At 42.0% G+C, this 27,255-nt stretch overlaps 1 pseudogene; it reads left to right on the top strand.

Annotated features, from left to right (window-relative positions):
• The window catches only part of LOC136432002 (uncharacterized), a 61,596-nt pseudogene that overhangs the window by 13,058 nt on the left and 21,283 nt on the right, over positions 1-27,255 (top strand).

Genomic DNA, 27,255 nt, shown 5'->3' with positions numbered 1-27,255 from the left:
TCTGCAGTTATGAACTTGTCAGATGTTCACTCCCTTACACCCTAACCGTTGCACACTTACTGAACTGCAAAGTGGCAGCACTTCAACTCAAACCTCACAAATCATACATGCAGCTGCCAAATCTATGTCATGGCAATCACATCCGTCCATTTATAAGTAATCAGTGCAGCAGGGTCAGCCGAGGACACGCCTGTGGGTTGTTTTGTTCATGCCATAGTTTGTGCAAGGAACTCCCTTTGTACAAGTACCGTCAAAACTGCCTCAAGAAGACCACTCTGGAGACCAATAAAATCTGGTCTATATGGACAGGTGGTCACCATAGGCAGGATTCTTAATGCTTGTGAAGTTGTGTCAATCCAAAAAATTATCAAATGGACCACTAAAAAGTGGCCACATTGGCCATGTACAGGAGGTAACTTGTACAGGTCTGACAGTACAATGAATTTCACAAAATGAGATGTCAAAGCCAGAAGTTCTGCTGCAGTAAAACAGAAAGCTGCTGGGAGGTGCATAATCAAACTTATCCCTTGTTTTGTCGACAGGTACCGACATACCAAATATCACAATTGCATCCATTCCTGTTAAAGCCACAAACACTACCAAAAATGTAAGCTTCTTGGCAAAGGTAATCATCACAACATCTTTAGTTTAGTTTATTTATTGGTTTGGCTGTTCAGCACGCACAGTCAGGGCTGCCCAACTAGCTTTTTGCTATTATAAAGGGCTAGCCCTGCTGACAAAGACAGGACATTACAATAGAATTTTGACCTGGCCAGCATAACGAGCCATGACAGTATTCTAAGTACATGTACATAAAAACTATTGTATATGCAAATGATTTAAAATAAGGTCTATAATGGTATCTACATCGAGAGGTCAGGGTCAGGGCGTATACACGTAAGGGTCGCCTAAACACCCTACCCAGTGTTCTCGCCAGGCCTTTTCAGCATAGGGGCCCCCTATGCTGTGATTTGGACCCCCTATGCTGTGGTCTGGGCCCCTATGCTATGTTTCAACCAGCATAGGGGTGTTTCTTTCTGGAAAGAACCTTGTGACCCTTCATAAATCTTATGATAAGTTCATATTTGGCTTTAGAATGAGGCTGTAACAGAGGAAAAACTTTACTTCACAAAATTTATCACTCAAAATGCAGGAAATAGTGTCTCATTGGGTTATGAATTCAAAAATTTTCCGGGGAACAAGCCAGACTCCCTACTCTGTGGTAATTTCTTCGTAGCTTGCGCCGCGTAAAGTTGGCCTTCTGTACCTGACCCCTATGCTGTAAAAAAATTATGGCGAGAACACTGCTACCTGTGACTATCAAGTGAAGCTGACAGTGACATGATGTTAGACTATATCTAGAACAGGGGGCTTTGCATCTGTCCTTATTAATTAGCAATATTTAAGATTGTATAGACAACGCAGACTTGTTCCTACCAGGTGAGACACAGGTGTGCTGAGATGAACCTTTGCATTGTATTGTCTTCCTTGTACCGGTTTGCAGTTATGAACATGTCAAATCTTCACACCCTTACACAGATGTTTGCTCCCTTACACACTAACTGAACTATTGATGCAAAATGGCAGCACTTCAACTCGAACCTCTCAAATCATAAATGTAGCAACATAGTTTTTGTCATGGCAATCACATCCGTCCATCTATAAGTAATCAGTGCAGCAGGGTCAGCCGAGGACAAGCCCTGTGGGTTCACATCCTGCCTTTGACTATCCACTGAAGCTGACATGATGTTAGACTATATTTAAAACAGAGGGCTTTGCATCTGTCCTAACTAATTAGCAGTGTTTACGATTGTAAAGACAATGCAGACTTGTTCCCACCAGGTGAGACGCAGGTGTGCTGAGATGAACAGCGGGGATCCTTTCACTTGTTTCCACCTGTTGATGGTTTGGGATGGGGGTAATTAGTGTGCATGGTATAGACCAATTTGCCAGAAATAATAATGTTTGTTAGAGGGGTCACATAAGGGTGGCACAACTGAACAGCCAATCAAAAATCTCTTAAAATCATTTAGTTATTACTGAAAATTGTGAAATATTAAAGTCGGTTTAATGTTCATCGTTTTTGTGTTGAGCTCTCGTCGCAAATGTGCTCTGTCTTGTACTGCATTACTGCACTCCCATGCAGTTGTTGCAACTGCAAAGATAAAGCATTGTTGCTCAACTTGATGGAAAAGTAGCAAGAATATAGCCAAAACTTCCTTTCCTCCCGCACCGCAAGACCCCATGAGTAAGCCAGAGCAGTATGATGCCTCAATCTTTTCTACCAAAAGAATTGTTTTGACACAAACTGATCTTTGCTATATTGAGTTTTTGCCCTTTGACCCGCAGAATGAAGGATGTGACATGAGAAGTGGTGCATGAAGAAACTGAGCTTCAGTTGAATCGTCTTGAACAGTTTGTTGTAAAAAGAGCTGTGAAGAACAAAAGCCGACAAGGTAGAAATATTGAGCAAGCTTTGTGACTGAAGTAAACTCATCGTCATCTATGTAACAGCGACTCGACGACTCAAAGACACAACGGAGCGCGAGAGTACGGAGCAAAGGGGTTTACTAAACACTCATCGTGGGAACCATGCGGGGCGAACAGAGAACACGAGGCGTGACCTCGTTACATCATAGGTCAACGGACCGTACCAATTATAACACTAACATAGGGTGGCGTGATCTCTTTTCCTCTTTCTCTCTCTCTTAGTGTCCTAAATTTCCTTCTTCCCTCGTTTCCAATGTAAACTAAAGTAACTTGAGTAATAGAGATACATAATAGAATTGTAACTAGAATAACAGTTATAGGTCCTAGTAACATGCTATTAATAGTTCTGTAATACTGTAATAATGAATCAGTGTTCTTCCATTAACAAATATCTGTTAGCATGATTCAGATATTTCTTCTTCAGTTTGTAAAATGGATATTTCCAAAATGACTGGTGTTATACTTATCAAAAATAAACAAACTTCCCACCGCCTACTCCTCTACAAATAAAACAAATATGCTGACAAGAAACTTTCTGCATCTAGATTTGACTTGTTCTGTCTTCTCTTCGATAAGTAACTGGAAAATTATTGTAACTACGGTAACATAACATAATGTCGGTAATGTAACATCTTTCTCAATACAGGTAATACCATAACTCGCTACTGGTCTTGTATGTATTCCTTCTTATCTTTCTTTGTAACTACGCGTACATGTAACTTAAGGATTCTTCTGTTAATATGAACTCTGTCAAACTGCAAATCAAATCAATTTAGTACCTTTGGATGTATATATGCTGCAAATGTAGAAACTGTATATGTTTTGTTCTATTTTGACTTAGGAGATAGGCGTGTGACTTGTCCTGTTATACTTTCAGTTCGTTATGGCATAAAGTTCTGTGGGTGTTGAACAGATGGGGGTGGTTCCGGTGGGGGCCGGACTGCCGGGGTGTCAGGAACTGGTGGAGGAGGGTCAGGTGGAACAGGAGGAAGACGGTCAGGTGGGCTCTGGCATTCTTCCTTCACCTGCGGTGTGTCGTGTGGGGTGTCAGCTTCTGCTGAAGGTATCCTGGGATGTCTCTTCACCCGTGGGGTGTCAGCTTCTGCTGGTGATGTCAGGTGTTCTTCTTTCACGTGTGAAGTATCAGCGTCTGCTGCTGAAGTCAGGTGTTCTTCTTTCACGTGTGAACTATCAGCGTCTGCTGCTGAAGTCAGGTGTTCTTCTTTCACGTGTGACGTATCAGCTTCTGCTGGTGATGACAGGGTCCCTTCTTTCACGTGTGACGCATCAGCCTCTGCTGCTGAAGTCAGGTGTTCTTCTTTCACGTGTGACGTATTAGCCTCTGCTAGTGAAGTCAGGTGTTCTTCTTTCACGTGTGATGTATCAGCTTCTGCTGGTGAAGTCAGGTGTTCTTCTTTCACGTGTGAACTATCAGCGTCTGCTGCTGAAGTCAGGTGTTCCTCTTTCACGTGTGAACTATCAGCCTCTGCTGCTGAAGTCAGGTGTTCTTCTTTCAGGTGTGAAGTATCAGCCTCTGCTAGTGAAGTCAGGTGTTTTTCCTTCACGTGTGAGGTATCAGCCTCTGCTAGTGAAGTCCGGCGTTCTTCTTTCACGTGTGAAGTATCAGCGTCTGCTAGTGAAGTCAGGCATTCTTCTTTCACATGTGAAGTGTCAGCCTCTGCTAGCAAAGTCAGGTGTACTTCTTTCACGTGTGAAGTATCAGTGTCAGCGTCTGCTAGTAAAGTCAGGTGTTGTTCTTTCATGTGTGGTGTATCCTCTTCTACTGATAATGACAGGTACCCTTTTTTCACTTGTGGTGTGTCAGCTTCTGCTAGTGATGGCAGGTGCTCTTCTGTCACGTGTGGTGTCTCAGCTTCTGCTGGTAATGACAGGTGCACTTCCTTCACGTATGGTGTATCAGCTTCTGCTGGTGATGGAGGGTGCTCTTCTGTCACGTGTGGTGTCTCAGCTTCTACTGGTAATGACAGGTTCTCCTCCGTCACATGTGGTGTATCAGCTTCTGCTGGTAATGACAGCTGTTCTTCCATCACGTGTGGAGCATCAGCTTCTGCTGGTAGTGACAGGTGCTCCTCTGTCACGTGAGGTGTATCAGCTTCTACTGGTAACGACAGGTGGTCTTCCTTCACGTGTGGGGTATCTGCTTCTGTTACTGATGACAGGTGCTTTTCCTTCACCGGTAGTGTGTCAGCGTCTGCTGATGGTGACAGGTGCTTTTCCTTCACCGGTAGTGTGTTAGCATCTGCTGATGGTGACAGGTGTTTTTCCTTCACCGGTAGTGTGTCAGCGTCTGCTGATGGTGACAGGTGCTTTTCCTTCACCGGTAGTGTGTTAGCATCTGCTGATGGTGACAGGTGTTTTTCCCTCACCGGTAGTGTGTTAGCATCTGCTGATGGTGACAGGTGTTTTTCCTTCACCGGTAGTGTGTCAGCGTCTGCTGATGGTGACAGGTGCTTTTCCTTCACCAGTAGTGTGTCAGCGTCTGCTGATGGTGACAGGTGCTTTTCCTTCACCGGTAGTGTGTTAGCGTCTGCTGATGGTGACAGGTGTTTTTCCTTCACCGGTAGTGTGTCAGCGTCTGCTGATGGTGACAGGTGCTTTTCCTTCACCGGTAGTGTGTCAGCGTCTGCTGATGGTGACAGGTGTTTTCCCTTCATCGGTAGTGTGTCAGCCTTTGCAGCAGGTGACAGGTGCTCTAGGGTGTGGACCAGTGACCTTGTGTTTGTTTGTTGTTCAGTCACCGCAGGGTTGGTCACAACATTAACTACGGGAGTGGTATGTAGCAGGTGCATGACCTTGGGCACTTGAACTTGAACACTGGAACAGCTAGCTGCCCTTCTAGAGTGTGCTAGGTTGTGGTGCATACGATTTTTGCTGTTCCAGATGCTATGTATACGTGGATGGGCTTGTGTGGTAGATGTGGAATAATCAAAGATGGATCCATCAGGAAGATGAATTGTTCGTTTGCTAAAGTTGATGATTAAACTGTTGACTTGTAACAATGTGATTCCTGCAATGATTGGATCAGCTAAGTCTTCTACCACGATTGCGTTGAAATGAAGCGGTTGTTTCCTTCTGTAGAATGTGGTAGTACACTCACCTATTGGAGAGATTCGCCGCCCATCTGCTTGGATTGGAGTAAGATCTGTGTTGTTGGGAGTAATGTACAGCCCCAAACGCCGCGCTTCATCGGCACGAATCATGCTCGACTGTGCCCCCGAATCTAGGAGTATCTTGACCGCCGCTCCCTTGTGGAGGGCTTCAAGGTTTGGAGAAGCGCTTGCTTTCACTCCGCGTCCGGATTCTTGCTGGGGAGGGGCGCCCACGTGGCGGCGTGTACAACTCTCTTTGTCTTCATCGGGCAAGTACGGACATGCACTGAGGAAGTGATCGAAAACTTGCCGCCCCGCTTGTTGACAAATCGGGCAGATCTTCTTGTCCTTTTTAGGTTCTTGGTTCTTCGGGCGGCGGGGGAGATCTTGGGTTCTCCAGCGCCTGTCAGGATCTTGTTGAGGGCTGGGGTTTTGGTTGAAGTTGTTGTTGTTGGAACGCCAGGTCCCGGATGTTGTTTTCCTTCCCCGCCATTGCTCCTTCTTCGCTGAGGGTTGCATTCTTCGGACGTCTTTCAACGCGTTTTTTTTTCACAGGGTTGCGCGGTATCCAAACTTGTTGGTGCTCTGTGGGCTCTGGATCCCACCGCGTGCCACCACGTCATCTATGTAACAGCGACTCGACGACTCAAAGACACAACGGAGCGCGAGAGTACGGAGCAAAGGGGTTTACTAAACACTCATCGTGGGAACCATGCGGGGCGAACAGAGAACACGAGGCGTGACCTCGTTACATCATAGGTCAACGGACCATACCAATTATAACACTAACATAGGGTGGCGCATCATAACCCATTATCCTTATTTATCCCCGGTTAAAGAAGAAGGAAAGACCAGACAAACTGGACGGCATGGAAATGCCTGCTTTTCAGACGACCCGGTAATTACAAGTAATAGGTCTATTTGTGAGGAAGGGATGTCTGAGGTGCAATTATCTTGTTTTGGTTGGACGGAGAGAGGAGGAAAACCAATTTCTAGGCTTAGTTCTGCTTGGTGGATCTATTGGTGCTTTGTGCTGATCTTAGTACTAAAGCTGCTGAGTAGTTGCTCTTTTCAGTGATGTTGTATTGTTAATTTCATTTGATGTTGATACACATAGCTTATGTCTGAAGTTTTTCCCCCCAGGGTAACGTTACATAAAAATGCTGCTGGATGATGTTTCCCCTGGTGAAGTAAATAAACAAATCTACCAGTCAGAGAGAACACATTTTTAGTGAATTTTTTTCACCCTTCTCAAATATCCTTGAGCATTGAAAAACAGCTAGCCTTGATTACTTATTAGAAGTATATTACAGTAGAAGCACTTTTTTCGAAGCAGATGTACATGCAAGGAGGTTTAAACCTCCTTGGTACATGTAAGCATCCAGCTCATTCTCAGTGTAGTGAAGGTTTACAATTCCTGCTACATGTATTATTAAAGTAGATGAAAAGGACATGCACTGTAAGGACTAGTGGTGTGGATCTAAACCCGAGTTTAGGTTTAGGTTCGGACTCGAGTCCAGAGGTTTAGGTTCAGGTCCGGACTTGAAAGTCCAGACCTGAACAATAATTTTGGAATATTTTTTCGTGTTACATGTAAAATTGCATATTGGCAGATATCTTACATGTAATTTGAAAACTATATATACGGAATTATATACAGTCAGTAATTAACACAAAAGTTCAGTTATAAACACAGAAACAGCAATGTTTTAATATTTTTCTAGTGCAAATTTCAGGATTTAAGGAAGGTTTAAGATGGTTTAAAACAAAAAGGAGTGTATGAGTGAGAGAATTTTTTTTCAAGTCCGGACTTGTTTCCAGACGTTTAGGTTTTTTTGGACTTGAACCTAAACGTTTTACAAGTCCGGAACCGGTCCGGCCGGACCGATCCGCACCACTAGTAAGGACTGTACAAGTACATTGCAGTATGAGCTTCATCTCCAAGCAGATGTAGTAGTAGTAGTAGTAGACTGGTTTATTTCCACTCAAGGTGGGCAAAAACTGTTGGTAGCCCATGGGGCTAAATTGTACAGCTTAGTACTAATTAACATCCACAATTGCATACATTATTAAAAAAGTCACACATATTCATACAGTATTCTAAAAGGCATTATTAAAAACAATACGAATCGAATACAACAAACATTTACCGTTGAAAAAACAGGCGAAAATATACAATTTTTTACATAAAAGCTGGAGCCAACTTGAAGACAAGTCGGATTCAATTTAAGGCATAGGTTACAATGCATTTAGAATATTCAGTAGAGATGGAACTGGGCTAGTTAAGTACCGTTTAGTCCCAGTGGGCACTTTATACAGTCGGGTATGTCTCAGATTCATGTTGTGTGGCTGGTTGACAGCTGGGGAAAGCCAGGGTGCATATCTACCTGATTTGGTAATCGCACGAGCAAAGTCCTGGTACAGAGTCAGTCTACGTTCAGATAGGCGTTGCAGATTAAGAGAGACCAGGGCGTCGGAGTATGAGTGGAAATTGAGTGGAAGATGTAAGGATCCGGCTCATTCTCAGTGTAGATCTAGTGAAGGTGTACAAAACTAGTACCTGCTTTTTAAACATTTAGTACACTTTTCTAGTATTGTATTTGTTAATGGTTCACTTCCTCCTAGGATGTTGCAAAAGCAGGCATAAAACACAGAAAGGAACTGAATCCATGCATCTGCTTGGACTTGGAGATTATGAGCACAGTGGGACTGGGGAAGTCTATAAGCTAAGGTGATGGACCACTGACGTTTGGGCCCATGACATACATTTTGGATGTCTCTACTACAACACATGTGTTTAAGTTCCATTATTCCGCTTCATTTACTTGCAGTTGTCTGGGAAAGATACCCACCTCTTTATATAAACCAAAGCAGGGGATTCCATTGAATGGCAATGTGGATAACGTCATTCACAGTCAACTGGAACTTTTTCCAAACCTTGAGGAACTTGCTTAAATCTCACAGATTTTTAAAATATCATTACCTGTTACACTGACATGGTTATAAGAATGGTTACAAATGTACAGGTTAAGTTAAGCTAAGACTACATGAAACAGAATATGCACAAAAGGTGTAAAGTCATTATGAACAAGACAATTAACATACATCATCGGAAAGGTAATGGGACTGCCCTGATGTATACACAGTGATCATTGACGTAGTACCCATCATTTCTTTGTCTGGAGAAAATCTCACAAACATCCCGTCTTAATTCAAGTCTTTTGGTGTTCAGAATCAGATGTCTCACATGTTTGTATGACATTTTCAAACATTCGCTATGCATGACATCAACTTCTCTCACAAACATGCTTTATCCAAGTGTGAAGATTTACAGCAGTTTAGCGGTTTGTTAACCAGCTTCCTTTTGAAAGTATGCTCCCACCTGGCTGCTAATTTACAACTGCTAATGAAAGGCCCTATGATTAAGCTATATGCCATGTGAACTGGAATGGAAAAGGCCCTGATTGCATGTTCGACTCTTTCCTATAAATTATAACGAAGCAAATTCTTGGTCAGCTTCCAGAAGTGTGTTGTGCGGGCACCACAAGGCTGCAAAGCCCCGCTGAGCTTCTCTTGTAACAACTGCCGGTGTGACAGTCCTGAAAATTGCTTGCAATCAGTGGGTTGTGTACTGTCAAATTAGTGGGGAGCTCTGCCCAAGGGGAATTTCTAAGTTATTGAGCTACACACCTGCAGAGGTGGCCCCTGCACCAGGGGTGTGTGACCCCTTCGCTACCACCCAGGGTTCTGTTGTCCTAGAAGTAATGGCAACTCTTCCTTCAAGCCACCCTTGGTGCCACAAGCAATCCACAGCTGAGGCTGTTGCCAAGTCTCCAAGCAGATGTAGGAAGGAAAAATTGTTATATTATTGTAATTTTGTTAACTGCGATTGACCCTCTAAGTGACTACTTTGTCAGTATTCTGTTACTATTATTATTGTCTGATTTGTTATTATCATTTACTACTATAATTATGTTATGAATTGTTAGATCTATGTTATTTTTTTGTTAATTTAGATGGGGGAAGACCTTGTATAAGCCATTATGGCTTTTTTTCTTCCCCCAGCACGCATATTTTCTTCTTGTTCTATTTTGTAATACAAAATGATTTTAATATGTGCGAATAAACCAAATCAAATCAAATCAAAACTTTAATGCTTCTCAATCTCCAGGTTCTGAGCCTGGAATCCAAACCTATTAGCTCCCGAGTCTCCTCTCCGCAATACTTTAATAGGTTTTATTTTAGAAAAGCCTGCTGCATGGAGCCGGGAGCTTGAGAAATGTTACGATTTTGCCTCTCTACATCTACTTGGAGATGTTTCCTACCATTCCACCAACTTGCCTCTACCAGGCCTTCTAAAGGGTTATAAGGATATCAGGATCTATATTCTGTGAGGTGAATGATTGGCAAGCAATCCACAGCTGAGGTTGTCTCCTAGTCTCCAAGCAGATGTAGGAAGGCAAGATTGTAACGTTTCCCAAGCTCCTGCTTCTGTGGAGTAGAAAGGCCCACTGTTACATGGAATTCGGAAACGGGAACTTGAGAAACGTTACAATTTTGCCTTTCTACATCTGCTTGGAGATTAGTTGTTTCCTACTACCCCACCAACTGGCCTCTATCAGGCCTTCCAAAGGGTGATAAGGACAACAGAATCTACATCCTGTTACAGCCTGTACTGGGTGAATGATTGGCCAGGAGAGAGTTCCAACAGTTTACAGTAAAAAATTTCTCCTCATAAGGGTGTGGGCAAATGTTACCCTATGGTGACTTAACTCCCCAGGCAGATTTTTTTGCTGAATTTTACCATTTGTCAGCCAGCGAAGTTACTGTAGACTAGTTGTTTCCCACCATCCCACCAAGAGTCGGAGGGACTCAACGTTCTTAATGGCAGCTCTTGCTGAAAGGCAGCTTCCTCCAGTATGTCACGTTCAGCCAAGAGCTTTCCAAGGCAACAGTGCAAGACAAATCCTATGTGACACACTCGGATTTACATGACATATTTGTTCTATGTAACATAATAACAGTTTTTCAAAGGGTGGCCTGAGAAGTTACAGTTGTTCTCTTTTGAAACTGCCGCCACAGATATTCTTGTGAGCTTGAAAAAGCGGTCTGCAAAATTTGTAGTCAGTTCATTGTAAGCGATTGAATTGCAATGAAATTCTAGATGATGAGCAAATACAGTTCAGACAAGGTAGAAATAACAATTGGAGAGGGATAAGGCAAACTAATGATCTGTTTTTCTGAGAAACGAGGTATTTCGTTGATCAGGCCCATTGGTTTCCTGACCTACTTAGCATGTATCAGGGCTCCCAGTCTTGGTATGGATTAATCATGTTTTAGCTTACTCTCTGTTTCACAATTGTCCAGCTTTTTCAGCTTTTATCAAGTGACTCTAATAGATTCTTATAATACATACATCAGTGGTTGATGCTACCTGATTTAAGGTTTCTCTCTTGAAGGTGTTAGCATGTACCTGAGAGCATGTACATGCATGTTAAAATTATGGAGAATCCTTTCCTTGGCCTTTTAGATCTCTCCAAGCCCTTTCTTTCCTTCAGACGTTGTTGTCCTTAAAGAGTTTAGGTCTCTGAAAGACAGATGCATTCCAGCTAGGGAATTCCATTCTACACACTGGGGCAAAGTTGAGGGTGGCGAGTTGCATTTCTTTTGATTTGAAGGATGCTAACAACTGCACTAATATGAAAAGCTGGTACTGATCACAGGCTACTATTACCTGAGAAACCCTATGCTAATGCATGAGTTACTGTAATTCTTGTTTCTTTCACTGTAACTTTTATGTTCACTGTTTTCATACCAAGCTGAAGCTAGCCCTCGATTCGGCCTTCGATTCACAGCCTTCGTTTCAGCCCTCGATTGGATTTTGCCGCCGATTCAGCCTTCGATAAGAGGGAATAGACAGAACATAGCAACCTATTCAGTTACCGATTCGAAAAACCTAGAATCTATGCCAGCTCTCTTACAACGAACACAAAAGGCAACACAAGGCTCAACTAGTACCAAATCACTCAACAAGGAGATATTTACTTGCAAATAATGTCGGAAAGGACATAATATCACGAAATCGGCATAAAATAATAGTGACAAGGGACACTGGCCCTCGATTCGGCCGTCGATGGGATTTTATCTAGATGTGGCCCATGAACTTGAAATAGTATTTAGGATACTTTGAGATCTAGAGTACTTTATGCGAGTATCTAATTCAACTGGCCGGATCTTATGAACGAGCCACAGGGGGTCTCATCAAGCCCCGGTGAAGCTAGCCCTCGATTCGGGCATCGACTTGCCTGGGAAAGAAAGGCTTCCTGGACGGCTTGTAGCGCTTTCTGCTGTTTATCTAGATGTGGCCCGTGAACTTGAAAAAGTAATAAGGATACATTAGGATCTAGAGTACTTTATGCAAGTATCAAATTCAACGGGCCGGATTTGATGAACGAGCCACAGGGGGTCTAACCAAGCCCCGGTGAAGCTAGCTCTCGAGCTCGTTTCGGGCATCGACTTGCCTGGGAAAGAAAGGCTTGCTGGACGGCTTGTAGCGCTTTCTGCTGTTTATCTAAATAAACACTTGCATAAAGTACTCTAGATCCTAATGTATCCTAGTTACTATTTCAAATTCATGGGCCACATCTAGATAAACAGCAGAAATCGCTACAAGCCGTCCAGCAAGCCTTTCTTTCCCAGGCAAGTCGATGCCCGAATCGAGGGCTAGCTTCACCGGGGCTTGATTAGACCCCCTGTGGCTCGTTCATAAGATCCGGCCCGTAAAATTTGATACTTGCATAAAGTACTCTAGATCCTAATGTATCCTAATTACTATTTCAAATTCATGGGCCACATCTAGATAAAATCCCATCGACGGCCGAATCGAGGGCCAGTGTCCCTTGTCACTATTATTTTATGCCGATTTCGTGATATTATGTCCTTTCCGACATTATTTGCAAGTAAATATCTCCTTGTTGAGTGATTTGGTACTAGTTGAGCCTTGTGTTGCCTTTTGTGTTCGTTGTAAGAGAGCTGGCATAGATTCTAGGTTTTTCGAATCGGTAACTGAATAGGTTGCTATGTTCTGTCTATTCCCTCTTATCGAAGGCTGAATCGGCGGCAAAATCCAATCGAGGGCTGAAACGAAGGCTGTGAATCGAAGGCCGAATCGAGGGCTAGCTTCAGCTTGGTGTTTTCATGGTCACCTCTGTACCATCACCGTGAAAAACCTGTAAGTTGTAATTATTTATGATTCCTTCACACATCCATCCGGTAAATCACTTGCCACCACCATGAAGTTAAAGTTCAGTGAAAATGTCCATTTTCGCCACACCGTGAAATTTTCTACCGTGAAGGTAAAGTGAATCACAGTACACCTCAGCCCACGGTGCTGGGCTCCTTGTGGGGTAAGGGGAAAACCCTGTATAGGTACCCGTACCCGTATACCTGTATAGGTATACCGGTATACCCCATTTGGGGCCCCAACAAGCCAGGAAACACCGTCTATGATGGCCGCCGTATGGGGCACCCAGAACGGCTGTATTTTCCTTTACGGTCTCCACATTGATATAAGACACAAACAGTTGACTATACTCGGTCAGAAAATAGCTGAACAATCATATTGTACGATCTTTTGATTTCTATGAAGGACGGAGTTTTGGAAAAGACGGAATTTGCGAAGTTCGTATGGAGCGCCTGTCAGAACGTGCGAGCACCGATCTCGGAGACCTTTCAACTAAACCTGTTCTGAAAAGAAATAGAAAAAACACTCAAACTACTCATGATCTGTTTGGCTGGAGCTGCCAGTTAACCTGCGTAAAACCTACAGGAAACGCCCGGTTCTCGATGCACGGAAGGTCCGCCATGACACATGTGCGAACTAGCCGCTTTAATAGACGAAAATACTTTATATATTGCGACACAAACATTACGGCCATTCGGCGTGATTTGTCTGAATATGCCGTGCTTGGTCTCTGTCTTTAGCGTGAGGCGTTTCCTGTAGGTTAAACCTTTTCAGAATGGGTTCAGTTGAAAGGTCTCCGAGATTGATGCCCGCACGTTCTGACAGGAGCTCCGTACGAACTTCGCAAATTCCGTATATTCCAAAACTCCGTCCTTCATAGAAATCAAAAGATCGTACAATATGATTGTTCAGCTATTTTCTGACCGAGTATAGTCAACTGTCTGTGTCTTATATCAATGTGGAGACCGTAAAAAAACAGCCGTTCTGGGTGCCCCATATGGCGGCCGTCATAGCGTGTTTCCTGGCTTGTTGGGGCCCCAAATGGGGTATACCGGTATACCTATACAGGGACCTATACGGGTACGGGTACCTATACAGGGTTTTCCCCTTACCCCTCCTTGTGACCCTATTTAATTGGATGTGTTGGGACAAGAAACCTTAAACCTCTCCTTTCACCCCTGCAGACTACACTTGGTTTTCTATGACACAAGGAACATGTGGTCTAATCTCCAAGCAGATCCACACCGGGCGCGAAAATCGTAGTATGCTAGCCAGAGAAGGTCCAGTCAGCCAGAGAGGGTCCAATAGCCTATTGGACCCTCTCTGGCTGACTGGACCTTCTCTGGCTAGCATACTACGATTTTCGCGCCTACCGGGCTATTGGACCCTCTCTGGCTGACAGGACCTTCTCTGGCTAGCATACTACGATTTTCGCGCCCAGTGTGGATCTGCTTGGAGATTACATGTGGTCATGGAAAGTGAAAACTTGTTCAGACTTCCTGGCGGAGGGGTGCTCCAGGCCACACCAATTCAGTCTGTTGGTTCTCGGATTCGAAAGAATGATGCTGAACTGGCATATGAACATGGAAACAGAGTCTGACGGGAAAGTCTACACTTTGGTATACACATAGCTTTTAGGAAATGAATATAGTTATATGCAAGTGTTTCTCCCACCATTCTGTTTTCATGATGTTCTCTTGTAAAAATTGTACCGAAAATTGTCCCTCCCTGTATTTAAAATGGACTGGCCCAGTGCAAGTATACTTACGGTTACGGCCGTCGGGCGATCCTACCCGCGGTCGGGCTGGTACCTCGGGTGATGCGGAATACCCTATGTTGTATTCTATATTTGGAACATGTTTCTCACTTTTCCAGGAAGGCTGAAAATGTTGGGATTTCTCTATCCTATGGTCCTTTTAAAGCACTTTGTTCCAGTATGTTTGACTAAAGGATATAGTCAGCTTAGCTTCTACACTGTGAAAACAATTAGTATAAGTTATTTTTCTTGAGCAGGTAGGATAAAATTATGAAGGATAAGGGAGGCTTATTCACACATTATATAAGGTGTAAATCCCCTCCTTGCTTATCTATGGAGTCTGTTCTTTAACAAAGCAAGGACCCATTGATCTGTACAAGATATGCTTTCTCCTGACTACTGTTGTTCTTCTAGTATCATTGCTACATATATAGGTATAGCAGGTAATGATCTTAATTTTAGAGATCTGGCAGATGAAACTTGCAGACCTGTCTTGTTGCTATTTGATGTTGAAGTCATTTGTCCAAAGACTGCAGTCATACACCTAGGCCTGGTAGATGGAAGCGCTGGTACAGGTTCAAATTCTTCCTTCCCTCATTCTTCTGTTTGTTTTTGACAGCTCTGAAAGTCATCAAGACATTATGTATTTCGACTTCAAATTGCCAGACTTCTCCAAGTCCTTAGCCTTAAAAAACTGTCCCTTGAAGGAACACTTGTGCCAAGATCCAAAATATAGGTTGGATTCAGAAGACAAATACAAGAAAACTATTGCATTCAAGGAGCCACCAATGCACCTCTCTTTACTTCTGACATGACTCTCCTACCTGGCTTCTCAAAGCTCACAGCAACCTTTTGACCCTCCTGTACTTTTCTTGAACTTTTACAATTAGATCATGGATGTGGGATTGTGGAGTGCGATGTTCTTTGACTTTCTGGTGTACCAGCAATCATTGCACCAATCACTACAACCAACAAACCAATTATTTTCCAGACTACGTCCTTATCTCTGACAGCTGTGGGGCTCCCAGCATGCAACAGGTACCGCCTTCAGGTCGCAGCAGTCGGCCGGCGTGGTCTCCAGAGGCTCTCCCCACCGGTGTACCTCGGTAATTATTTTACGTTATAGTCACCCTTGACCCTCACATCAAAGGTTATTTGCATATGAATACAGCTTGTGGGTCTCCTTTTCAAGTTTCCTGAAAGTTGAAGCCCTCCAGAGCTCTTGGGAAATTGATACCGAGTAGCAGAAGGTAAATTTCCGCTGCTATGATAATTCTATCAGACTTTCATTTAAGAATCAACAAGTTACCACTCAAGCCTATTAAGTTATACTTCTGATCTCACAATTAAAACTCAGCCACATAATATGTGAAGATGGCGATAACGATGGAATATTCTATATTTTGTGAATTATGACATTTTAAACATGAAGAGTTTAATGTAAAACATGTTTAGCTGCAAGGCTGCCAGGTTTTTCACAAATTAACCATTCTTTCATTTTTGATGACAATGTATCTGAAAAGCCTTTATCCTTGTCACATACATTGGTAATGAGCCACAAGTGGCTCACTTGTGAGCAAACCATCATTATTTATAAGCTGTTGTCAGCCAATTATTTTTGGCCCTCAAGTGTATCCTTCCCCAATCCCAAAGGCATGGAGCAGGAAGGAAGTCATTGTTAGGAGTCAACATCAGCTGATGCTACTTAAAAAGTAACAGGGATCTTTCTTAACCATAGAGTTTCAATGTACCATTTAGATTTATCCATCTGCTGAATGTAAGAAAAGAGTCTACTTAAGGTGGAATCTGTCCTCTCTCTCTATATATATATATATATTTGTATGTAGGAGGATACATATACATAACAAGTGGTAAGCTTCAAGTTCATAATAAAGTGTTGAGTTTTCTTGTAGCCAATTAGGTTTTGGGTGCCCGATGGTTCCTTTCCCTTAGTACACATGTCTAAATTGACGTCTGAAAGTGCACCTGCATGTTGGAAAATACCAACGTTTCGTCACCGATTGATTAGGGAAGAATTGTGTTTCATACAACATACCTTCAAGGCATGGGGCTCCTTAGAGCATGCAATGTCTTGTGTGTGATAATGCTTTCCTCAGTCCGTCTCCATACAACCGTGTCCGTAAGTGACCCAAACATGTGGAAGTGCACAGTACATGTACGTGTAAGCGCCTTTGTTCTTTCACACACAGACAGCCCTGTCATCAACCTGACTGTTGGAATGGTGAAGTTTGATGGCTCCGGCTTCGAGGCAGGCGTCACGTGGGAACATCCTGCCTGTAAGTTCCAGTCACTCCAGTAATCTCCAAGCAGAAGTTGGGGTGGAAGATGGTAAGGTTTTCTAACTGATGGGCTTCTCTGATATCAACAGGACATCAAGGAAGCGTTTTAATCCTCCGCCCAACATCTGCTTGGAGATTACGTTGGACTTGCATTGACTTTTTTTACAGATCTCATTGCATGCTGGGAGACGTGGGGCACTATGGGTAGTGCAAGGGACAAACAACATCATACTTGAGATAAGTCATGCATGTGTCCTGCAAAATTCAGCTGTCTTGTTTTAGAAAAGGCTGTTTTAGATCCTTGTAGGAGGTTGAAAATTCGACAACATCAAAATTGTACGAAGAATGTGACTATGCTGTTAAGCCGAATGGTGGTTATTACTTATACTGGCTGACAAATTGAAATTGTTCACACCTGCTCCTGACCATGTTCTGCAGGGTGGGGAGAGGCAGGACTACTCACACACTACAGCATCTCTGCTGACAGGTCTCCTCACTGTCAGGACAAGATGTTTCCTTTCAGTTATGAATGTCATCTCACAGTGAGTACTTCATGTTTGTCTTTCGTAGTACACTTTTGTATAAAAGATAAGTGTGTCTTTCTCAAGTCTTAATTCTGTTTTCGGAGGAAACTTGTAAAGTCGTAAGCTTATGGGATTGTGCCACCGGTTGTACAGAAGTGAAGTCTTTTTACCTTGCGTTACACTTCCAAATTTGTCTTCATTCTTATGAAATGATAACTGCTTCTATCATTCCTACACATGTACATTTATGTACATTCAATGGTAATTTGAATGCAGGTTTTATGATTGATAAACCTTACTATCATGGTCTTGTTTTTACAATATCATATTTCCAAACATTTTAATAGTTCATATGAAGAAAATAGTTTTACGCTAAGTTTATTTGTTTTCTTCAGAATGAGACAAGACAGGTGATACTGGATGTACCAAAGGGAGGCATTGGATGCATTATCTACTACAAGGTCTGATCAAACTCAACAACTTTAATAGAATACTTTGATTTGCTTTATTTACTCCAATCTTTTTTGGCGCCGCCTCAGGGGTGAGCCTAATGGTATAGTGTTGTTTGATAAGTTTCATTTTCATTCTTCTAGTACATGTACCTGTTTTACATGTTATGAATGAAAGTACTTCAGATGTACTGTAGAAAAGTATTTGCGTATCACAAAAAAAGCTTATCTCCCTTCTGAAAGTGTCATTGTTATCGTTCGTACAGCTCCAACCCTACACTACATGTGGTGCAGCGAAGGGATCCCCTATTGTGTTAGATCTCACAGGTGGGATTGTGTCTCTCATACACTAGCTGATGGTGGCAAATGTCATCATGATAATTTGCATGCAGTCAAATGCTTGTTATCAAATCTGTAGCTTGCTGATGCTATATTGTTGTATTCCCATTTTATTCTACTTTACACTCTTGATCCTCCTTCCTTTCATGTCGTTTCATGCATCTTTTACAGAAAGAAAAAAAAGAAATTATGACATGTCTTTTATTTCCTAAACTTACAAATCTGCAGATTGTTCCCAGATCGAGAATTACACCTGTGTACCTGAAGGTGAGTGACTTATTGTCTGTTACAATTAGAAGATGTGGTTATTCCAGCATATAGTTTTTTTTTATGATAAGCTTTTTGCAAATCATTGTGACATACACATAGTCTGCAAGTCATTGGGAAAATGGGATAAAAATAAGACACAAATGAATACGACTAAAGATACCCAAATTCTGGAGACATGTAGCATCAGCTTGTACTCAGCCTGAGCCTGTTAATATATAAATCCATTTGCTGTGATTAACATGTATGTTTGCAGTTTTTGTAATGACCTCTCCACAGCGAAATTATGACACTTGTGGGAAAACTTGTTCAGTAATGCAATCTGTGTTCAAGTTTCTAGCCTGGATGCCAGCCTTTTCAGCTTTAGTATACTAAGGGAGCATACTAAATCTAAAAAGTCTAGCCTCCAGGCTACTCCTTTTCCCCTCTACCATGACCTTGTGATCTTAAAAAGATTTTTTTTCTCCACTTTCCCAGTTTCAGCACCAGGCCCAGTACAGAACATCCAAGCCTCCGTCATCCCCACCCCAGATGAGATCTCTGCTAACCTGACATGGGACAGGCCTGACAACAGAACAGGCCACATCACCAGCTTCCTGGTCAGATGGGGACAATGTGTTACACTCAGTATTCTCAGCTGGATAGAGGAAACTACTGCAAACTCTACTATAGTACCTGGGGTAAGAAAACCAACCTAGATCTTACTTACCTGTTTTGCTTTGATTATAAACAAAATGATAAACAAAAGAAAGCCATCTACTTGAACATGTTTTCTTCTTCATAATTCAGCACCACTGTTCATCAATACTTACCATGCTAAACCAAAAATATTCCTATAAGTCAAAACTGAAAGAACATGTCTTCTTTCTTACAATTTCTCAGAACCTACAACATTTCCTGTTGACAGACCTCAGACCGAATAGCCGTTATGGAGTGCAGGTAAGTTTCTTGACATTATAGCTGATAATGTACAGCCAGTAGCCTTAAGCTATGCACTAAAAGAACCCAACGCACTTATCAAGAAGAGAAGGGTTGACCCAATGTACTTGGCTATGATACATAAATGCAAGCCATAGCAAAGCTGCATTGCACTATTGCCTTTGTAAAAAGCATTACGCTTCGTCTGAAGCATTAAACTATGCTTCGAATTCAACCTGCTTTACCTTTACCTCAGTTTCTAAACATATTATGTTTTTATTTATCATAAGACATGTTTTGAAGTGTCATAATATACATATTTTTTTGACAAAAGTCTGGGATGTTTTCCAGACTGCTTCATTACAACTTTTTAAGGAATCTTTTCTTCACATCACACAGGTGCTTTCCTTGACACCTAATCATTCAGAGAATGACCTGAACATCAACATAGCTCATGTCACCTGTTTTGAGACAGGTAAGCAGTAAGCTTCGAATTGCCTTTTGTCAAGCAAAGACTTTTAATGAAATTGTGATTAGTTTCATCAGGTTGGTGAATCGCTGGGTTTTGAGGTTCTTTGTTCACAACCAATACCAATTATCTGGCCTTCTGCTACCTTTCTCAGAGTGATACTGACTGGTTCTATTTCCCACTGCTAGGTGATGCTACAGTGAAAAAGAATTTGGTCCCAAACGTGACTGAACTTGTATCCCCCATCATCACTGTTCATGACTGGAGTAGATTTTCTGGTCCATACTGACCATACATGTACAGCCTCCTTTATCCAGAGAGAGGATCTATTGTCGTCCCTACCTTGGATGTACCCATATTGGTTGTGTACAAAGAACTCTAGTACCCAATTGATCTAACTGTTGGACACTAAGGTGTTATTTGATTGTAATTGTAAAAAAAATTTTTTTGGTATCCGTATTACTGCTTGTTACGTCATTGTTATCTTTTGCCATAAATTATGTTTATGATCCTTGATAGCTCAGATATTTCTTCAATTGATCTCTATGTATGAAAATAGTGATCTTAGATCGCTTCTATCCCTTGGCTTATAATCTAAGATATCAATATGTAATTTATGATTCAAATTTCCTGTCTATCATTTGATACTAGGGGATCTTCCAGTTTATGGTACTACAAAAGTGACCCTATCCAAGATGAGGACAGCCCTACTGGAGAGTACCCTGCCCTATGGTAAGATTATACTTTTCTTGGCAATGTATAGACAGACTTTGATTGACACTGTGACAGACAAGGTTTTGCTTTCTTGTTTTATCACCATCAAGCTGATTGTGTAGTGTCTTCTAATTGTAGACATACTCATGCTTTTTGAAATATGAATCAATGATGGAGTCCTTGTAAAAAAGTTGCATGACTGTACTTTTTACTGTTTATTCAAAGACATCAGAAGTAAGTCATATTTTCCAGAGAGGTATAGATGTACCCTGTTACACCTAACGTTTTGGGCACCTAGCTTCAAGCATTGTTGAATAAAGCTATTCAGTGAGCATGCTCCTACTGTACTTGGTGTCAGTGAGTTCCACTCTATGATAGTTCTAGGATTAAATGACTTTTTAACACTTCAACCCTGGTTTCATAACTTATGTGTATATTTGTACATGTATTAATGACCTAAAAATCATCTTTGATGGTGATAACTTTCTTGTGATTTTCTGCCCGAAAGGCTAATTGCACGTGACTAGAAAAAGACAAACAATCAATGAAGAATAATATAACATGTGACTGCCCTGCTTAACATGCTGACTCTAACTTTCAACTTGTTGGGATTCATTTCTTCGGCAGGCCTCCCAGTCGGAGAAACACTCCCTCCCAGTGCAGACGCCAGTCCCCTGCCCCTGCACATCTACATCCCAGCCTCCGTAGCCGTCACTCTCCTTCTGTTCGCCGTCTCCTGCTGCTACTATCGACACTACAAGTTCTCCAGCCTGACCAAGACTGTGGATGATGAAGACATCTGGAAGAAGAACATCTACATCGCAGGTCATCATCAGCCAACAGACAGGTGGGTCTTTTTCACAGGCCTGTTTATTTGTTTGTTTCGCATAACCGGTAAACTGCCTTTAGGCGTAACACACCAGACATGTACTGTAAGTTTGTTTGTTTGTTTGCTTTAAGTACAACCATTAGGTACAATCTGTATAAGACCAGACTGTAAGGTTTGATCCACTCACACCAAGACAGACCTGTACTCTTTTTGATAAGTGTGGTGGGTTTTTTTAACGTGCTTGAGGTGTGGCTGTCCTCAAACACTATGTTCAACAGGTGTTCAACTGAAGAAATTAGAAGGTAACTTTTGACATCTGAGCAGTAAGTTACAGGTTTGCAGTGCTACACTTTGTGCATGTAGATTTTTTCGCCAATTTCTTTATGCAATGATTGGTCAATGTGCTTAACATGTAATGAACGAAATCAATGTGATACATGTACATTGCCTGTAAGAGTTAATTTTTTATGCGCTCTTAAAAGGCATGTATTTTTTTATTGGCGACTTAAGTTAAGGAAACTCTTGAAAGAGGCCTTATCAGCCATGACAGTTACATACAATACATGTATGTACCAGCTTTAAGTGACAACTATGCACCATTCCTGTGACATACATGTAGTTACATGTATCATTTAACCCTTACCCCAGTTGTTAACAAACATTGAACAGTTCACCTCCATTGCTACCCAAATATTTTAATAAGAAGATATTGCAAAATAATACAAATTGGATGATTAATTTGATAATTGTCATCAATTTCCCAAACGGGCATGTTATGGGTGAAGACAGATGCAGTGCTCCTGACATAGCAACCACCACATGCTTGTGGTTTCTATGCACCTGCCCGTGTTCTGGTATCTGTTACCATTATCACCAGTTTAAAATCCCTGCGCATTTCGAAATGTGTGTTTGGCATGCCTGAAATTTTCCACCATTGTTCCCTTAGGCATCTGACAAAGTTTGCATCCCAGCGATAACCTTATCGACCCCGTAAGCTTCTCTGTACTTGAAAATATCCAAAAAGTGCATGTGATAAATCAATCATATGTGTATGATGTTCATTTGATTGTCTACTAATTAGACACATAGCCCTTTGAACCCTCTTCCAAATTATCCTTTACTTGTATGTAACTACTGGGGTACTATGGTGAACAACACCCTTTAGCAGATTTGTAACTAAGTGTCTTGCTGACATAGCTTTATAAGCAAAGTTGACTTTTACAGTACACTGTTGATGTACACTTGTTTGCTGAATTGTACTGAATGTTTCATTTGCATTTACAGCCTGGATGTTGTAAAACCGGACCCCTGCGATCGCTGGGAAATCCCCTTCTCGCGCCTCACGCTTTACGAGACACTTGGCCGAGGTGCCTTTGGCAAGGTTGTGCGCGGAGTCCTGATGGGCAGCGTACCAACACACAGGAAGGCCTCCTCCCCGTTCGCAACAGAGAAGGCCAAGAGCTTCAACGTGACTGTGGCTGTAAAGATGCTCCATGGTAACGGGCATATAAGATCAGTGTTCTCGCCAGGGCATTTGGGTGTAGGGGGCCCCTACGCTGTGATTTGGATCCCCTATGCTGTGATTTTGGCCCCTACGCTGTGTTTCAACCAGCATAGGGGGGATTTTCTGTTGTTTTGATGCAAAGGTAAAAAAACTTTGGCTTTATTTCACAAACTTTAGCCCTCAAAATGCAGGAAATGGTGTCTTTGAGAGTTTTAAAGTTCAAAATTTCTAGGGGGAGGATGCCCCGGACCCCCCTACATTATTCCTGCCTACAGCCCTCATCCTCACACCTGTAGCGCTTGCCATGTGGCTTTGCAACGCAAAGATGCCCCTACGCTGTGAAAAAATACTGGTGAGAACACTGAAGATATTACGAAGAATTATGCCAAATTATGTTTTGTTCCTTGTACCAATGTTTTGCAAAAAGTACATAAAAAGAGTTCATCTTTATCTTAAAGAAGAATGTGAGAAAGTTTCATATGTAGTGATTTGTGAAATTTACCTTTTTTGGGTGTTTTGGAGAAGTCAATTCAAACTAGCTATGTGAATTCTCCATAACTGAGGAAGCTCAGTACATATTTCATCATGTAGAAAATGATTCCTACACATCCCTCAATTCCTACTCATCACTGGTAGATTGGTAACAATCCAAACTGTTACTCCTTTTTGGTTTTCACATCTAGTAGTCCAAATTTCTATAAAAAAGTATACACATCCTTCCAAAGGATCTTGTCTATTATGACCTTTAGTTTAATGTTTAGGCCTCACTAGCTCTATCCCCTAGTTCTCAATGAGAACGACATTGACAAACTCATACACCTAATTGCCAGACCTTTGCAACATAGGATGCCATGCTGAACATCTAGATTTTAAGCCTCTTTGTTCTCTGCGATCAGCTGGTCCAGGCTAGATAAATGTGGCCGTTGCATTCTCTTGATTTGCCGATGAAATAGTTGTCTGGCATCCAGGAATGCCAGCACGGGCAAACCCAAAATGCAGCCGACCTTAGTACACACTTCCTCCTGGAATTCGGGACATGATTTTCTGATTTTGTGGCACGTCAGAAGATGATGCCACCGAACTGTTTGGTTGCTAGGAGATCGCCTAATTGGGAAACACGTGGGGAGATTGACACTAGAAAGTCGTCCTTTAGCCACATGTTAATGTGCTGCACCCATCTTTTATGCTACTCAGGCCCAATAATAATTATTGGATTATTAGCAGCTTGCACATGTGTTAGTCACAATACAAGTTACCAGTACAAATATAATGAAGGAAAATAAAGGCTCAAAGTCAATATAGAACACAGATTACTGATCTTGTGTGTACAAAGGTGGGTCAGGTGAATATTAGTGCGTTGATAATATTTACATGTATAGACAAGAACATGTGGGGAGGTGACTCAATGCAGCAGGGGCCAGTTCAGTTTTGAAATCTATTTGTTGGTTCTGGGGTCTTGAAGAGTAATGCTACATTGAAATATTACCATGAAAACAGAAGCTGAGTGGACCTTGGTGCCAACAGTTTCAGGGAATGAAAATACATGTATGATGTAGTAAGAAGATGCAAGTTTTCCTCCCAGCCTTCTGTCATCATCTTTACCTCTGGCTAAACTTTTAATTCAAATTTTATATCAACCTTGTCTTGACTTGTCTAATTTGTTCCCTATTGGACTATCTAATATTGTCTTCTCTTTATTTGCATATCAATTCATACTTCGTGGTTAAAAACTGCTGTACGACAAATCTTGCTCAGAGTCATGATCACTGAGGAAATGTAGTGCATGCTACCGTTTCCAAAATCATATCCAGTTGCTTGAGTAACTGATATTAGGCATATCATATTACCTGGATGCCTAACCTTCATCAACGCTTTACTTCAAATTGCCCTAGAACCAAGGAAATACATTGGTGTGGCCTAATCCAACTTGGACATGTCTTGCAGAGTTCGCTGGAGAGTGCCAAGTTCAGGCCTTCTTAGAAGAGATCCAGCTGATGAAGAGGGTGGGTTATCATCCCAACGTGGTGAGTCTGCTGGCCTGCTGTACCGCGGGGAGTCCTATCTGCCTGGTGGTGGAGCACATGCCACAGGGCGACCTCCTCGGATATTTGCGGAGCAAGCGTTCCCAGGTGAGTCGGGCGGCATCCCTGCACCTGTCTTCGGGTCAGCAGCCCCACATGATAGCAATTAGCTGCAAATGAATTCTCCTGTTGATGCAAAACAAGCATCCCAGGAATCGAGCGGAAGAATCTGCCACCCACCGGCCGGCCTCACATGTTCATGAGTGTAGACTTGGCCCCTGCTCCTACAGCTAGCCCCTCACTAGATGGTTCATCTCCATATGATTATACATGTATAGGCGAAAAGGTACATATGTAAGGGGGAAAACAGGTTGGATTCAATTTGCGATTCTTCCTAGTACATTCATTGCATGACAGGACTCGAGATACTTTTTTTGGCTTATTTTGGTAATTGTGATGTAACCTACACTAGACAAATTTTACCTGCACCATTCTGCTCAAAGAGTAGATTTTCATATTTGTCTAGGTGCAAACTGTTAGGAAATTATTTCAATCCTTTATTCCAAGCATTTCACAGGTTGTCAGAACAGTAAGCAAAAACCCACATACACTTACATACCCAGCACAAGGCTGGAGCAGGTTGACATTAGGCCACACCAATTCAAGTTCTTGGTTAACAGATTTTTTTAAAAACTGTCAAATTCCAAAATCAACATGAAAACAGAATCTCAGAGGAAAGTTTGTACTTTGGTGCACACAATTTCTGGGAGTGAACATGGTCAGGTGTAACTTTTTTACCCCAGCCTTCTGTTTTTATGATTTTTTGGATTAGATTTAAAAAAATCCATTAACCAATAAATTAGATTGGTCTGGCCTTAGAAATACCTGCACAGCTGTAATTTTTCTTGTACTAACCTGTATGTGCAGGAGGTAGTTCGAGCCCTGTTCCTTAATCGTCTTCCTGCTGCCTAATTTTGTAACCAATAGGGAATCGGGTGCCAAACGGCTACTTCAGTATGCTAAAGTTTGAAAGGGAAAGATATTTGGGTCAAGACAAACTGCCATCCTTATCTGTACTGTCAGTTTCACATCACCACAAAAATATGAATGCATTGACAATTAAACAAATCAAACCACAAAGAACGGAAGCAGCATTGCTAATCTTGTCAATAGCAACCTAGCTGTCTTCTTTGATACTTGTCTTAGGACAAAAATTAACGTATTGCTAAGAACATGAGAACATGATGGGCTGGACATTGTTTTGGTGAAAACATTCCATGAAAAGTCTGCTCTGCATTTACAAAAGAGGATCCCTTTTCGGACCCCACAAGGCTGGTTAGAGGAATTGGCACAAAGGTACTGAGTTGGAGGTCGCCATGTTCTGATTAACAAGATAAAGAGTCTCCAAGCAGATGTAGGGTCCAGTACAGTGTTTACGCATGTTTTTTAGACTTTTTATACGTCTTTCTAATGGTCTATGGTGAGGGGAAAAAAGACAAACGCGGACTACCAGGATGACGTATAAAAAGCATCAAAAATATTCCATTAAACACAGAGCAGGACCCTACATGTACATCTGCTTGGAGATTACGAGTAAGCATTTACAAATACTGCCAAGACAAGGGAAGAAATTGGTTGTGTGTTTACATGCACCTCTGGTTTGGCTGAACTGTGTGATGTCCCAGACATTACAAGTACTTTATTGATGTGCGACAGTGGTCTTTGATGTTTACAAAATTTACGATGTCCTTGGACAAGAGGAAACAACAAGGATGGAACATACGAATCTAAGAACATAACATCTTATGTCAATAATACATTAATCAGTAGGTCTGTTATACAAAACTGCCCAAGAAGACCACTCGGGGAACGATACAATCTTGTCTGTCTGGACAGGTTGTCACTATAGACAGGATACTAAAGCTTGTGTCTAAAACTATTTTAAAGGACCAACAAAAAGTGGTCACATTGGCCAGGTGGTCTTTATGTAGAGGTGGTCACATGAACTGGTTTGACTGTAGTAAGTTACAACTCACAAAAGGCTCCTGTGTACAGTAGACTTATTTCACTGACTTCCAAAATAAATACAGGTACAACAGGTACAAAAGAGAAGGTTTGTAGTCACACAAAGCAGTCGACCAAGGTTCCTTTGGTTTTGAGTCAAACAGTTAAAATAGTTTGGGGATTAACTTGGTTTGTTGTGCAGCTTCAGATACAAGCCCCAGGCGTCCAACCTCTGCACGTAAAAGAACCCAACGCACTTGTCAAAAAGAGTAGGGGTGACCCGGTGTGCTTGGCTATTACACAAGCGATGGCCATGGT

This window comes from Branchiostoma lanceolatum, chromosome 4, assembly GCF_035083965.1.
Source record: "Branchiostoma lanceolatum isolate klBraLanc5 chromosome 4, klBraLanc5.hap2, whole genome shotgun sequence".
NCBI lineage: Eukaryota > Metazoa > Chordata > Leptocardii > Amphioxiformes > Branchiostomatidae > Branchiostoma > Branchiostoma lanceolatum.
The sequence above is the reverse complement of the archived record's forward strand: the minus strand, read 5'-3'. Positions and strand labels throughout refer to the sequence as shown.